Raw genomic sequence first — 14,723 nt, forward strand, 5'->3', positions numbered from 1 at the left:
CGCACCAACCGTAGTGATTCTAGCATGAAAGTGTAAAGAGCCTTCAACGTTCTTCAAATTTTACTTTGGAAAACCTAGCCTGGAAATTTCAGGGTTCCACTTTTTCTTTAGTTGGCCCTGACGTGAAACCAGTGATGATCACTTTTCTTCCCCCTACACTGCCTAAACAACCCTCTTCCTGACTTTTCTTTTTGCCTTCCTTCTTTCTAGTATTCAAGTCTTTCTCTCCCATAATTCTGTTCTCCTAAAAGAAGCCCCTCTCTGAAACCCGTAATCCAGACTCATCATGTGAGATTCTCTGCCACCTGTACTAAACATTTTTTTCCTATGGAGTGAACTACAGCATGAATAAAGCAAACAGACCCCTGGAGGAAACCCTTTTGCTTCCCAAAAGAAGTCTAGGCCACTGGGAGTCTATGCCTTACCAGCTCTGGGCAATCAAAACAGCCAGATCTCTGAGTTCCCTTGGTGCTGCCACCATTTCCTCTGGAACTCCCCTCCATTCTGCCCAATCCAGACTCCAACAGAAGAACTTGCCAGGGACTTAGCTTTCCTCTGCCCTATCCCAACAATTTGCTGTCTTTTCCTTATGGCCTATTCTAAAGAAACAGTCCTCCTTAACCCCTTCCTCCATCAATGACTCTCAGAGCCAGGACAGAAAGAACCTTACCCTTGCTGCTTAGCTGGTAACAGGGTCAGCCCTCTGAAAGTCAAGTTGAGTAAGGCTCTGTGCCTGATGGCCTGTGCCTCTTGTCCTCACCATCTATCCCAAAGGCAGTTGCCTTATCAAAAGATGAGTCTGCCTAACAATAGCCACATGGCTTACTCAAAACGACTATGTCCCTCTTAAACTCTATCAACCTTCAGATTCTCTTGAGTCACCAAGTCCCCTGCTCCTCCTAGCTCCCCCAGTCCTTCTTACTAACTTTGCCTCTCCATCAAAATTTTACAGGTTCCTCCCCCAAACTTTTGCTTCGATTCTTGGGATTGGGTTATCCCATTTAATCCCCAGTGGAATCCTCCAAATTTCTTTCCTACGTACTGTCCTCTTCAGTACCACATGATGACATCGACATCCAATTTGAGTACCCCTAAACCCTGCTCCATCTCCCCCAAAATAAAGCTCCCTCTATCCCAACATTCAAGGACAGGTCAGGTAAACAGAGAACGAGATGACCTTTAAAGTCCCTTCCAACCTTGGGATTTTATTATAAACCTAATCTGCTTCTAACACCAAACGCGTCCCCCTGTTCATTTCCCCAACGTCTCAGCAGCGTGACTTTGAGAAATAGCCCTCTAAGTTGAAAGAGCCAGGCCAACCAGAGTAACACTAACCTACAACTGCACCCCCAGAAGTCTCACCAAAGATTTTTGCAATTGTACTCCACCTCTGTGCTACGGGGACGACCTCCAAACTGCCTTGAGTATTCAGCTGTCGCACGAAGTTAGCAGGCCCCCTTCCCACTCTCACGTAAAGAGCCCCTAAACCCTGGGCTACACGCATCCTCGCCAAGCGACGCCTGTCCTTACTGTCTACTCTAGGAGACAAGAATAAGTATCACCACATCGACAGCTTCCTACAGTCAACACTGAAAATTTCAAAACAATAAAACAAAAACATAGTGCTTGCACTGGGAGAGGGGGAAGGTGCGGGCGGAATAGAAGGGCACCTCCACTGGCCTGGGCTGTTGGCCTCCCGGGCTTGCAGCGTGTTTCCCTCTCGCCTTTCCCCTCGACCACATCTTTCCCTACAACAATCTCCCGCCCCTCCATAACACGAAATCCCCAGCCGAGGTGCGGTCGGCTCCTCCCAGCCCAACCCCGGACGTCCCTCCGGCCCAGCCTTCCCCTCGGCGGGACCCCGGCGAGGAGGGCCCCCTTCACCGTCCAATTCACCTCCCTGTCCCTTCCCGGGCCTCTGGGCGCCCCTGCAGGGCTCTGTCCCAAAGCAGAACCTCGAGGAGCCAAGCCCACGAGGCCCGTCGCGGGACCCACCCCCCCTTCCTTCTCCCAGCACCTCGTCCTCCATGCACCCGGCCCCCGGGGCTCTTCGTCGTCGTCGTCCGGGCTCGTACCGCCCCCCGTCGGGGGCTCCACCCCCCGCCTGCCCCCGCCCCCAGGACGGCCCCCTCCCCACCACGCACCGCCTGCGCCCTCTGCCCCGGCACGGGACTCCCTTTGGCCTCCGTTCCCCGCCCAGAAGCGGCGGCGGCGGCGGCAGCAACGGCTGCGGCGGCCCCAGCAGGAGCAGCAGCGGCGGCGGCGGCAGCGGCGGCGGCGGCAGCAGCGCCGCCCCGGCCCCGCCCCGCCGCCCGCCGGAGCCCCACGCCCCGCCCGCCCGCCCCGCCGCCGGACTGCTCCCCCCGAAGCCCACCACTAAGCCCCCCCACTCCCCAGCCGCGATCCGCTCGAATCCAGCTCCGCTGGGCCTGCTGTCTGTTCCTCACGCCCCTTAGGACCCTGGGTGGGGGAGCCCTGGGGTTCGCGGCCATCCCTCTCCCTCCTTCAAGGGCTGGGGGATTGCCCCTGATCCCGAAACCCGGCCCCGTAACCGGAGCCTCCCTCCTTCCACCCCTCGGCTTCGCTCTCAGACCCCTTGCCTCCAGGCCTGGCGCGGAGCGGGTGGAGAGCTTGCACGCCGGATCTCCCCCTGGCTCGCCGGGGCTAGTATGAATTGCCCCCATCTCATCCTCCTTCAATTTAAGCCCCCTCCCCGCCGCGCCCGGCCCGGCGGCCCCCGCCCCTAGAGCGAGGGCAGCGGAGCCAGGGCGCTCCGAAGTCATCCCCCGCCTTTTTTCCAGGGACTCGAATAATTGCCCCTGCCCCCATCACAGCACTCCCACTCCCGAACCCAGGCCCCGCCGCCACCTAGGGGTACCCCTTACCCTATGGTTCCCGCACCCCAACACCGGAGAGAAAGCAGCCCTGAAGAGCAACCGTCGCACCTCTCCTCTGAGGTTGGAGGGTATTTTCTCCAGGTCTCTTCAAGACTTCATCACGGACAGCCACCCCCCCCCCAAAAAACAAGCCCTTTCTCGCCCTGCCCTCCTGGCCAGCCTCCCTTCGGATCACTGGATCCTTGGATGGGGGGTGGGGGTGTTAGGGCCAGGTAGTTAACAAGACCATAGCCTCCACCTCCCTTTCTGAGGAGTGGGGTAATTCCAATGGTTCCCCCCCCAGGATCAACCCGACCCCCGTTTCCATGGAGACCCCCGCCCAGCCAGGAAGAAGACTCTCAGATCGTGGCGAACAAGTCTCACCTGGCTAAGGGAGAAGGGGGTGAGGAGGGGGTAGGGTAGGGCAGGGATGGGGTACGAAGGTGGGAAGTGGAGGGGAGCTGTCCCGAAGGGAGGGGCGAGGACAGAGCGAGCTCCAGGGAGCGCTACGTCCGGGGACACGAAGAGGACGGCGCCCCCGGGGGGCAAGCAGAGCGGCCGCGGGGCGAAGAAGGGACAGGGTTGGGAAAAGGCTTAAGATAGAAAGAAGCGGGTGGGGGGATACGAGAAAGCCGGGGAGTCAAAAGGGGTGGAGGGGTTGGGGGAGAGAAAAAAAAGACGCACCTGTTCCCGGGTCGGCTCCGCGGGGAGGCTCAGGCCGCCACCCGGGCTCCCTCTTACCCACTCTGAGCCGCCACCCGCCTAATACTGCCCCGATCTGATGCCCCCCCTCCGCCCCTTATCGCCACCGACCTCCTTCTCCTCTCTCGGCGGCGGCGGCGGTCGGACTCTAGGAACTGAGAGGAAGAAGGGAGGGCTCGGCAAAGCGGAGGAGAGACAGAGCCACACACTGGCAGCAGCCGCGGCAAGCGAAAGAGTGAGGGGGAGAGCGGTGTGTGTGTGTGTCTGTGTGTGCGAGCGAAGCCTGGTGGAGTGGGTGCCGGTCGCAGGGCTCGACGGGAAGTGGAGTCCGGCGGGGTTCGCGGGCGGCGCTAGCCGCCGCTCCACGGGACTACAACTCCCAGAATGCCACCTGCCGGGGGGGGAGGAATGGGGAGGTGGAGGCGAAGGGAGGGAGCGAGCAAGAGAGGGAGGGACGAAAGCAGGGAGCAAGCGGCGGCGAAGGGGGCAGAGCCAAGCAGCCCCGGTGACACTGGGAGGGGAGGGGAGGAGGAGGGGATCGCTGCGAGGACCAAGCGGATTCCGGAGAGGGAGGCAGCAGCAGTGGCTGCAGCAAGCCGGGCAAAAAGCTAGACTCCCAGGAGAGGCGGAGGCGCTCAATCCTAGGGGCTGCAAGAGCCCCACGCCCCCAGCCCTCAATGCCCCTCGAACGGGAAGACTGAGGAAGGGAAAAGATCAGGGCGCCAAGGCCAGGGGTTTCTGTCTCTTTCCTCCAAGGCTCTCCACCATATGCCCCGACCTGACTTTCTCAGGCCACTGGTGCCCGATCCAGTGTGCAAATCCAGAGACCCCAGATCTCCCCTGCCGGGCAGCACAGAACAGACACATTCAGTCCCCTTCTCCCAGGGGCCTGAGGGAAGCTCCCCTTGCTGGCAGGGTGTGACCCCCCTTCTTCCCTTCCCCCCCGTCATCGCCACCCCCCATGTCCCTCCCCAGAACCCCTCCCCTGAAGCCTGGGCTCCCTTCTCCCTACCTTACAAGAAACGGAGTCCCTCCGGGGGCGACCACCCAGCCCCCTCCTTTATACTGAGTCCCTACCCACCATTATCTCCTTAGCGTTGCCCCCCTCACCGAAGTAATAATGGGGGCGACCCGAGTTGGACTGGTGGCTACTTTCCCTCAGAGACTAGCCGTCCTTGGCCACGCCGACCCTGTGTAGAGATAGAGAAGCACATTAATACCGCCCCCCAAAGTTCGGATCCCCGTGGAAATGGCTTACAAGGAAAGAGGGGTTGGTAGTGGAAGTGAGCTGGGGGTGAATCTCAATCCTCAAACCTCGTTCTAGGCGTGGAAATCCAGGGATTCCTCCCTCTCCTTAAAAGCCATCAAATAGCTTGAGGGGGTGGGGTGGGGGTAGGTTATCTAAACCCCAATGTCCACAAGACTCGAAGCGACGCTACATGTAGGAATAAGATACGAACTAGGCTGCTGCCGCGGGAGGGAGAGTATATCGCCGCCCCCCCCACGCCGTCGTCCACCCCCAAACACATACCCCTAGGAGAGTCAGATGGCCTAGGAAGGGGGGAGGCGGTGGGAGCGCAGGAGAGTGAAAGGGTTGTGGCGGGGAGGGTCCGCGGCCCCCTGAGAGCAAAATCCAGATGCTAAGAGGTGGGTGGGGGGTGCGGCATAATTGCAGACGGTGTCTTTCCTTGCTTTTCCCGGAATCGCCGCCGAACACCGTCTAACACTCGCAGTTGCTTACCAGTCAGTCCCCTAGCCCCATTTGTGCGCGTGAGGCGGCCCGAGCCCGGGAAGCCCGGGCACAAACTCCGCGGAAGCTGGCCTTCGCTGCCGCCGCGCTACCGCGGGCCTCCCTCCCTCCGCTGGCGGCCCCGCCGATCTACCTTCGCCCCCGGCCGAGGCCAGACCCCGCTCGCAACTCCACGCCCCTACTCCACCCCCGGCTCCCCCCCTCGCCCTCTCCCCGCGGGTCCGGCCCAGCCCCTAGCGCCGCCCCGCCCTACCGCTCGGTCCCGAGCCCAGCAAGTGCCCCGAACTCGCCCCCCGCCCCCACGCCCAGGCCAGTCCGGCGGGGCCTGGTTTCCCCCTCCCGCCGCGCCCCGCCCCCGAATCCACGTCCTACTTCGCCGCCCAACTCGGCCCGGTCCGGGTTCGGCCCTCGCCCAGGCCACCGGAGTCTCCGGTTCGGTCCGGTGTATGGCCACCCACCCCGCCCTTGCCTGGGTGCCGGCCTGGCCCGCTGCCTGCGCCCGCCGAGCCGGCCCAGGCGCGCGGTCCGGGTCTGGGTCCCGGTGCCGGCCTCGGTCCCAGCGGCGTTGCCGCGTCTCGCCACGAGGGCTCGGTCCACGCAAGATCCGAACCCGCGCGGGGTGGGGGCAGCGGAAAGCAAGTTTCTTTATCTTCCCTCCGCCCCCGCCGCAGGGCCGCGCCATCCCCCACCCCCCACGGCGCCCCCTTCACCTGGGCAGAGCCCCCCGGCCGCTGTCGCAACTTTGCTCTTCCCCACGCCGCCGGGGAAGCGGGCGAAGCGAGAGGAGGAGGGAGGTGGCGGGGGGTGCTGGGATCAGGCCGCTGGGCTCCGGGAGGACACGTGGGGGAGGAGGGGAAGGAGGAGGAGGAAGGGGGGGCGGGCCTGCAGTTCTCGGGGCTCCCCCTGCCAGCACCGGGGAAGCCGGAACCTCTCCGGGCAGCCGCAGACCCCGCACTGGCCACGGGGGAAGAACGAAGCCACCTTCCCCGGCCAGCCCCCGGCTCCAGGAAGGGGGGGGGCCCGAGCAACGCCGCTCGGGGTCGGAGAGCGAGCGTTTTCGCTCGTGCTTTATGTGTGACTCTCTATCTCCGTTTAGCCTCCGTGTATGGGGGGGCGTGGGGTCTTGCATGCGGGGGGGCGCCCCCGCCAGACGCCCCGCCCCTTCCCTGGCCCCCCACTTCCCTAACCCGGGCGACCTCGGTGCAAGGCTCTGGCGCTCGGGCACCGAGGCCGCCCGCGGGCGCAGCCCCAGCCCCGGCGCCGAAGTGGGACAGGTGCTGGGGAAGGGAAAATGCCGGGGCTCGCTGCCTCGCCTTGCGTCTCCAGGGCGGCCCACCCTTCGTGGCAACCTTGCGTGCTGCAAACCCCCTGGGCCGACTTCAAAGGACAGCCCCTGGCCTGGGCGTGGAGGCACCTTTTGGGGGGGGTGCCTGGAGCGAGAGGCCCGAGGGAAGGGGGGGAACGAAAGGTCTGTAAAGGGGGAAAGCCTGCACGATTTGGGGCCGAAAACCTGGCTCGAGGAAAACTCGGCTTCTGCCCACCCCCCCACCCCCCCGGGGGGCTCCTCAGTCACCAAACCGAGCCCCTTGACCCTTACCCTTTACCCTAACGACTCCCCTCCTGGCCAAAGGAATAAATCCTCATATGTGTTTACATCCCAGGCCATCCCGCCATCCCCAGGACTGAAGGGCTGAGAAGCCTGCGGTCCACATTGGAACTCTGATGACTTTACATTAACTCCGAGGAGGAGAGCAGCTTGCGAAGGAGCTGAAGCTGCCGGCCGACTTGCTTTCAGTCCTAGGGTGTTTCTTAGCAGCTCCAACCCTGAGCCCGCGGTTGGGACTTCAAAGGCATCGCCTCAGCCTAGAGGGTATTAGGGGAGGTGCCCAGCAGTTCCTGGAGGGTTCAGGGCTTTGTAAACACGGAATGTGAAATGAATAGCAGGAATTTGCAAAAAAAAAAATCTTTATGTGCAGATATATTGATATTATTTATTATATATTTATCTATACTAAGGAAGCCAGAGGGTCATTTGGACTAGAAGGAAGCCCTGACGGATTAATGTCTTCCTCCTCCTCCTCCCTGCCCCTTTCCTTTGTCCCAGGCCCAGAGAGGTTCCATCTCTAAGCTATGGGGTGTCTTCTCTCAGTTGGAAGGACTTTAGAGATGGCAGGTGAGACTTGCCTGGTATGTCTCCCTCACCTGGTTTAAAGGAGGAGTATTGCAGAGGAGGGTAAGCCACTGAGGTAGCAGGGGCTTTGCTATTGTCTAAGGCCTGGTGTTCTATGACCCCTCTGGCTTGTCCTCACCAGCCTCAAAATCTACCGCCAGCAATGGGGACCAAACACTTGCCACTTTGCTTTGGGAACTTATTCACTAGCTGTCTTACTTGGCCATTCCCACCCTCCCGTGCATCCCCCCCCCCACACACACACACACTTTACAAAATGTTTGGCCTAAGTTGCACCAAGGGAAAGTGAAAATTTGAAATGATTCCTTTAAACTAATCAACATACGAATTCTACAGGCATTATTAAGGTGTGAGGGTTCACCTCTATTGGGCCTGATAATGCAGGCCCCAGCAATTCTGCTTTGATTTAAATTGGCTGTCTTCACTGATTTTAATTCATCTGGTAATTACTAAATTTCCACTTCTCTTAAGGGCCTTAGGCCTTGGGGCTACTTTGCTCTTTGGTTTGAGGCTGAAATGGATTCTGGACACCGCTGTTCCCCACTCATCTGTATCTCACCATTTGGCTGCATCATTTATCTGGCGAAATGAAGATTGGGGCAAGATGGTTATTTCCTGGCTGAAGCTCTAGCTTCTCTGAGCCCTTCCTGTTGGGGGCCACGCTTCCTGCCCTACAGGAGGTGATGGGAAATCAAGGAGCAGGGTGGGGAGAGCTGTGGGAAACCTTGTAAAGAGTAGAGATTAATGATTATTTTATTTGAGGCTAGAACCACAACATAATAATAATAGTAATAATACCTTTGTACAATCTCAGGATGTCTACATAGCCCTTTCACTTGTGTTCTTTCATTTGTTTTCTCACTCCTACCCTCGATTTTGTAATTGAGGAAACTGAGTCTATGAGCATCTATGAGTGGCTTGCTCCAGGTCACATGGCTAGTGAGTTCCTGAACCAGGACTCAACCCTAGTAATCCTGACCCCACATCCAGAGTTCTTTTCAACATGGTATAGCACCTCCATTTAATGCCAAAATGTTCCTTTTCATGCAGATTTTTAAATAATTGTTTCTTCCATCAATAACAGCTACTGGCCTGGGCCTGGACTCTCGGAGAGTCAGCTTGGTGTGACGGAAAGAGGATTGTTTGGGGAGTTCTAAGAACCAGATCCTAGTTCTGTCCTGTCAATGGCTAGCAGTGGGACCCCAAGCAAACCCTAACATTAGAGTAGAGCTCGCCCAATGCCAGACACTGTGTTTTGGGTCTTCCTCCCAACTCTAAAATATGGGCATCAATGCACCTGTCCTCCCTCTCTCACAAGCACACCCCTGAGCATCAAATGAGATAGTGGATGGGAAAGAATTTTGTGCACCTTAAACCGCTGGACTCATGCAAGTTTTTACTATTATCAGCCTCGGCATCACCAGCCTCCGTTGCACAGAGACCTAGGGGTGACATGGGCCTGGGCTCTGCCCTCCTGGAGCCAACCAGACAAAATAGGGCATTTGGGGTTCGTGGGGGTAATTTAGGCCTCACACCAACCTCTGACTTAATTCATAGGATAATTGCTCCAATTCTCTGCTTTGTTCTGAAATCAGAGGCCTTCCTTGTGTCTCTGGTAAAACAGCCCAGTCCTGTGACAGCGACAACAACAATGACAACAATTTCAGTGACTTAGATCGCTGGAGTGTCAGAAGGAAGCAAATTTGAAGCTTCTGGTCATCCCTTCATCCCCTGCCCACCCACCCACCCACCCCCACCCCCACCCCCACCCCCGCCCCCCTGGTCAGTTGAAGGTGAAGTCAGAGCTGGAACTCAGAGTCTTAGGACTGTCGAAGGGCTCATTTTAAGCCACCGCAGTTGAAAGCAGACTAGGGGAGTGAAGGGTACAGAAAGCACCCTGCAAATTCAGGAAAGAAAGAGTGAAGCAGGGCTGACCATGAGTTACATGCACTATGTGCTCTATAGTGTTTCCCTTCGTGCTGTGGGGGAGAATTCATTGCCCCTGTTGGCTCTTCATATATCTCAAATGCACAAAACCTACTGCAGCAGGTTGCTGCTGGAGACGCATTCCAACAGCCCACTGCATGCTGAGGAAGGCCTGTTCTCTGCCCTCTAAGAGCCCTGGGTCTAGATGGGGAGACAGCATGTCTGGTTAAACTTAACTCTGTAAACAACTAACAGCCTTTCTGGATTTTATAGCCAAAGGGGGGAAAATGAGGAAGGGGGCTAAAATCACCCCAGAGGCCTCTCGAGGTCAAGCCTCCCTGCCTCCCTAAGACTCCTAACAGGGTTTTTAATCAAACAGACAGTGCTAGAGATGGAAGAAACTAAGAAATCATCTGCCCTCCCAAAAACTGGCGTTGGCTGCCCATTGGCAACAAAATCAACTCCATTAGCCTTCACCTAGCTTCCATGGCCCTCCCTGATCTTGCTCTAGCCTCCTTCCCATCCATGTCCCTCACAAAACCTCTGTTCTCACCAAACCAGCCCTCTCACCATTCCTTGGACAAGACAAGCGCTTTCTGGACTGCTCCTTCAGCATTTTCTATGCCCTTCTGCGCTTGTTGAAATCCCACTCAACCATTACTCAAGCTGGTTCTTTCATGCCACTTTCCCTGACCCCCACTCCCTCCCCCATGGAAGTTAACTTCTCCTCGGGGTTTCCTCCACCATACAGAGCTTGGCCCTCTATTAAGCACTTCTACACTCTGCCTACCTGTCTCTCCAACTAGATTTCCACTTCCTTGGATGAAGGGACGCAGTATTTCTCAATTGTGTATCACAGCCTCCTTTCTCTCGCCCCAACATCCCCTACAATGGCATGGAGTAGGCCTTCTACAAGTATTTGTTAAGTGAATGAATGAATGGATGATCCAATCTAATCCTCTTATTTCGTAGTAGGGAAACTGAGGCCCAGACCTGGCTTCCCTTCTTGCCCGTTGAAGACTCAGTTTTAAGTTTAGCCTCCTTTAGTCTTTGTCTTCCCATTTAGTGCCTACACACAGTCTCTAAAGTTAGAGAGACATGGTTTGAATCCTAGCTCTGCCGCTTCCTAGCAATATCACCTTAGACCCTTAATTTCTGTTTGAGCCTCAGTTTTCTGTTATAAAATGGGTGCTAATAAATACTTCCTGAAAATGTTATAAAGATCAAATGAGTTCTTGGACATTAAGCACTTAGAACAGCGCTTGGCTGGTATCTACCTAGTAGATACCCCATAGTAGTTGTTCTTTTTTTAAGCATGAGGAGTTTTTACTTTTTATTTATTTATTTTTAAAGGTTGTCTTTATTTATTTGACAGAGAGAGAGAGTGCAGAAGCACGGGGAGCAGTAGGCAGAGGGAGAAGCAGGCTTCACTGCAGAGCAGGGAGCCCAATTGCGGGACTCGATCCCAGGACCCTGAGATCATGACCTGAGCCGAAGGCAGATGCATAACCAACTGAGCCACCCAGGCACCCCTATTTTTTAATTTTAAAAATTTTAATTATTTTAAGTAGGCTCCATGCCCAACGTGGGGCTCGAACTCACCACCCTGAGATCAAGAGTCTCACACTCTACCGACTGAGCCAGCCAGGCGCCCCAAGCATGAGGAGTTTTTAGAGTTCAGAACTTGGGAGCACCTGCTTAATTCAAACCTGGGGATAAAAGCACAACCTAAACATAAAGAAAAAGAAAGGTGGATTTTTGGCAAGGGGAATGGAATAAAATTTAGCAAGACCTTTCAGCAAAACTATTATCTCTTCCCCCAAAGAGGCTAAAGAATATTGAGACTAGCACCCAGTTCAGTGGCCCACATTCAGTGGGTGCTCACCCAATTCCACTTCCTCTGGCTGTGATGGTGATTCTTTGTAGGCTCAGGGATGTTGGCATGGGACTGAGATACCATACTGAATTAACACATCTCTGTGCTCACTCCTATCCACGTGCCTACACTTGAGTTCCTTTCCCCCTGGCCAAATCCTTCAAGCCCCACTTCCACTGAGCTGTCTCTGAATGCTTTTGCCTCTGAATTCTTGGCCCCGTAGGTAAGTACTGCTTAGCACTTAGTGATTTTCTGTGCTTTGTGACTTAGTTCTACCTCCCCATCTGAGGGCAGGCACTTTGCCATAGAAAGCAGCATCCCCCACAATGCCTGGCAGTGTTTGAGCAAACAGCACTCCATGAATACTTGGAGATTGATTGACAGTAGGCGTTCAATGGGGGCATGGGTCCCCTCAAGTACTGCCCAGCATGCAGTTTCCCACACCCCCATTCCCCACATACACACCACTTCTCAAATCCCCCACTCACATGATGCCCAGCCTTTTTAGTAGCCATCTTGTCTCGTAGAACTTGTCAGCACCTGGAAGGCAAGGGCCACGTTTTACTGTGTCCTCCACAGAGCCCAGCATAGCACTTCCAACATTCACCGAATGGAGGAAGCACATAGTTTTGCTGCTATAGATAACTTGGTAAATATACCATTCTTATTTCAGGTGTGTGTGTTTATATGTATTCTTGTGTGTCTGTTCTCGCTCATTAAACTGGAAGGGGCTCTAGAGGAAGACTTGTCCTAGGGGCTTTAGAGGAAGAATTGGGAAGAAAGTCACAAGATGATCAAAAAATAAGTTGCGACCTGGGATCTTGATTTTTTTAAAAATCCAGAGAACAACGTTCCGCCTTCCACATACATTCAACCTAAAGTCTCACACCAAATTTTCTCAAACTTTAATATACATAATAATCACTGGGAGGAGCGTGTTAAAATTCAAATTCCAAGGCACCCTCCCACCCAGGATCTTCCTGAATAGGTCTGGGGTGGTGCCTCATACTCTGAATTTCCAGTGTCTACTGAGAATTAGAAACCAGAGGTCTCTTGGACTACACACTGAAATACATGGAGCACTTTTCCACTTTCATCTTTACCAGAGGTCCCCAAACTTGTTACTACCAAGGGTCTGATTATGTCTTTCCCCTCATGGATCCCATTAAACACAATTATACATTGCTTAGTATGTACCAGACACTGTTCTGAGGATTTTACAAATGTAACGCATTTAATACTCATAACAATCTCATAAGCTAAGTACTATTATTTCCCCCTTTTATGGATGAAGAAATTGAGGTACACAGATGTTCAGTAACTTGCCCAAAGTTGTCTAGCAACTAAGTTTTTTTTAATTGAGGTCAGATTCACTCACATAATATAAATTAAAAGCTACCATTTTAAAGTGTAAGATTCACTGTCATTTAGTACATTCACAACTGGGTGCAACCACCACCTCTAAGTAGTTCCAAAATGTTTTCATCACCCCAAAATAAAACTTCATACCTGTTAAGCGGTTGCTCCGCTTTCCTCCCTACCCCCAGCCTCCGGCAACCTCCTATCTGCTTTCTATGTCTATGGATTTACCTATTCTGGATATTTCATTTGACTGAAATCGTATGATCTGTGGCTTTTTGTTTTTGGCTTCTTTCATTTAGCATATTTTTTTAAAGTAGGCTCCACGCCCAACACAGAACTTGAACTCATGACCCTGAGATCAAGTGTCACATGCTCTATCGATTGAGCCAGCCAGGCACCCCAGCATAATGTTTTTGAGGTTCATTCACATTGTAACATGTATCAGCACTTCATTCCTTTTTATGGCTGAGTATTAGTCCATTATATGGATATACCACAGTTTGTTTATCCTTTCCTAGCTAATAAGTTTTAAAGTTGGGATCTGAACCCAGACTGTCTGGTTCCAGAGTCTGGGCTCTTAACCCTGTGTGTTCAAAATACTTACCTACTGGGCACCTGGGTGGCTCAGTTCGTTAAGCGACTGCCTTCGGCTCAGGTCATGATCCTGGAGTCCCGGGATTGAGTCCCGCATCGGGCTCCCTGTTCAGCAGGGAGTCTGCTTCTCTCTCTGACCCTCTTCCCTCTCGTGCTCTCTATCTCTCATTCTCTCTCTCAAATAAATAAATAAAATATTTAAAAAAAATACTTACCTACTTAAACAGGATGTATTTTCAAATAATAATTTGCCATTTAAAAATGTATCAGATATGGGGTACCTGGCTGGCTCTGTCAGAAGGGCATGGGGCTCTTGATCTTGGGGTCATGAGTTCAAGCCCCACATTGGGTACAGAGATTACTTAAATAAATGAAAAACTTTTAAAAAGTAAAAAAATAAACATGTATCAGATACAAATAAAGCTATATCAAAACTTCTGATCATTCCAAGATAGTCACACTGAGGTCATTCAATTCCAGCTAAAGCCAACAACACTTGATGTTGTAGTTAACCTCTGCAGCATCGTGCAGGTATGTTTCTCTAGACTTTATGAAATACAGACATAAGTCAGAGACTCTCTCCCAGGCTTTTATGGGTTTGGAGACCCTGATTTGGGATCCACTGATGACAAATCCCTGCAAGATGCCCAGTCAACAAGGAGAGGTTCCATCAAGTTGCTCAGTGGACTAACAATTTAGAAAGTGGGCTCATGCACATTAGAAAGATTTTCCACACCAAGAAGCTAAACAAGAAAGGAGCTGGAGGTTAACCTTCACTAAACTAGAAAATTCCAAAATCTAAGAAGTCATTCTGCCTGAATGTTCTAGTTAACTAACCAGAGTTCTCCCACCAAGGATACACATGGCCATATACTGAGGATCAATAAGACAGCCCTTTAACTGACCCCCAAAAGGTGACAGCCTAAGTTGGACTTACTAGAGAGGCCTTCCAGATCCAAAGCATCTGCTCTGACAGTACCTGAGGTGAGAATGCTATTCCAACACAACACTGATTGCATGATTTTTCTCCTGACTTTTCAAGCGTGTGGACAAAACAAAACAAAACAAAACAAAACCAAAAACTGTCTCTTCTGGAGTTTGTAACACCTGTGCTCCATGTCCGAGAGCCCCACTTGATGTTCTGAGCACTTCTCTCTCCAAAGGGATCCTTCGTTGCCCTATCAGAGATTGAACAACCAGACTAGATTCAAAACCATTAGCCCTGGATTCACTCAGCAGAATAAAATGAACATCAAGGAGAGTCTTGAAGGGGAAAGATGCCACAAAACACGTTGCTTGAGAGCTGAGAGAGGGATGGTGAGTGATGAAGGCTTCTTCGTTTTTCTAGCCCCAGGGCCTAACAGAAGTCCTGGCACAGATGAGAAAGCACTCAAAACATGTTTGTTGATTGAATGACTGAAAGAGAACCTTCTTCTTGGTCTGGAG

General features: G+C 53.5%; 1 protein-coding gene and 1 non-coding gene across 4 annotated transcripts in view; both read right to left on the bottom strand.

Annotated features, from left to right (window-relative positions):
* BCORL1 (BCL6 corepressor like 1) overlaps positions 1–6,133 on the bottom strand; it is a 62,057-nt gene extending 55,924 nt beyond the window's left edge. For 2 of the 3 annotated variants that reach the window (XM_088028648.1, XM_028122745.2), the window contains exon 1: positions 3,690–3,773. The gene's annotated coding sequence lies outside the window, so the exon portion shown is untranslated. Of the gene's footprint in view, positions 1–3,689; positions 3,774–6,038 lie in introns of those variants that run through there. The other variant, XM_028122746.2, reaches the window with a different exon arrangement.
* A 4,889-nt stretch (positions 6,134–11,022) lies between these two features.
* Positions 11,023–11,095, bottom strand: TRNAK-CUU (transfer RNA lysine (anticodon CUU)). The gene has a single exon. It is a non-coding gene; the product is annotated as a tRNA-Lys (tRNA).
* Positions 11,096–14,723: the final 3,628 nt, after the last annotated feature.

This window comes from Eumetopias jubatus, unplaced genomic scaffold (assembly GCF_037043125.1).
Source record: "Eumetopias jubatus isolate StellerSeaLion01/CBP00866 unplaced genomic scaffold, mEumJub1_p1.0 scaffold_11, whole genome shotgun sequence".
In the NCBI taxonomy this organism is placed as follows: domain Eukaryota; kingdom Metazoa; phylum Chordata; class Mammalia; order Carnivora; family Otariidae; genus Eumetopias; species Eumetopias jubatus.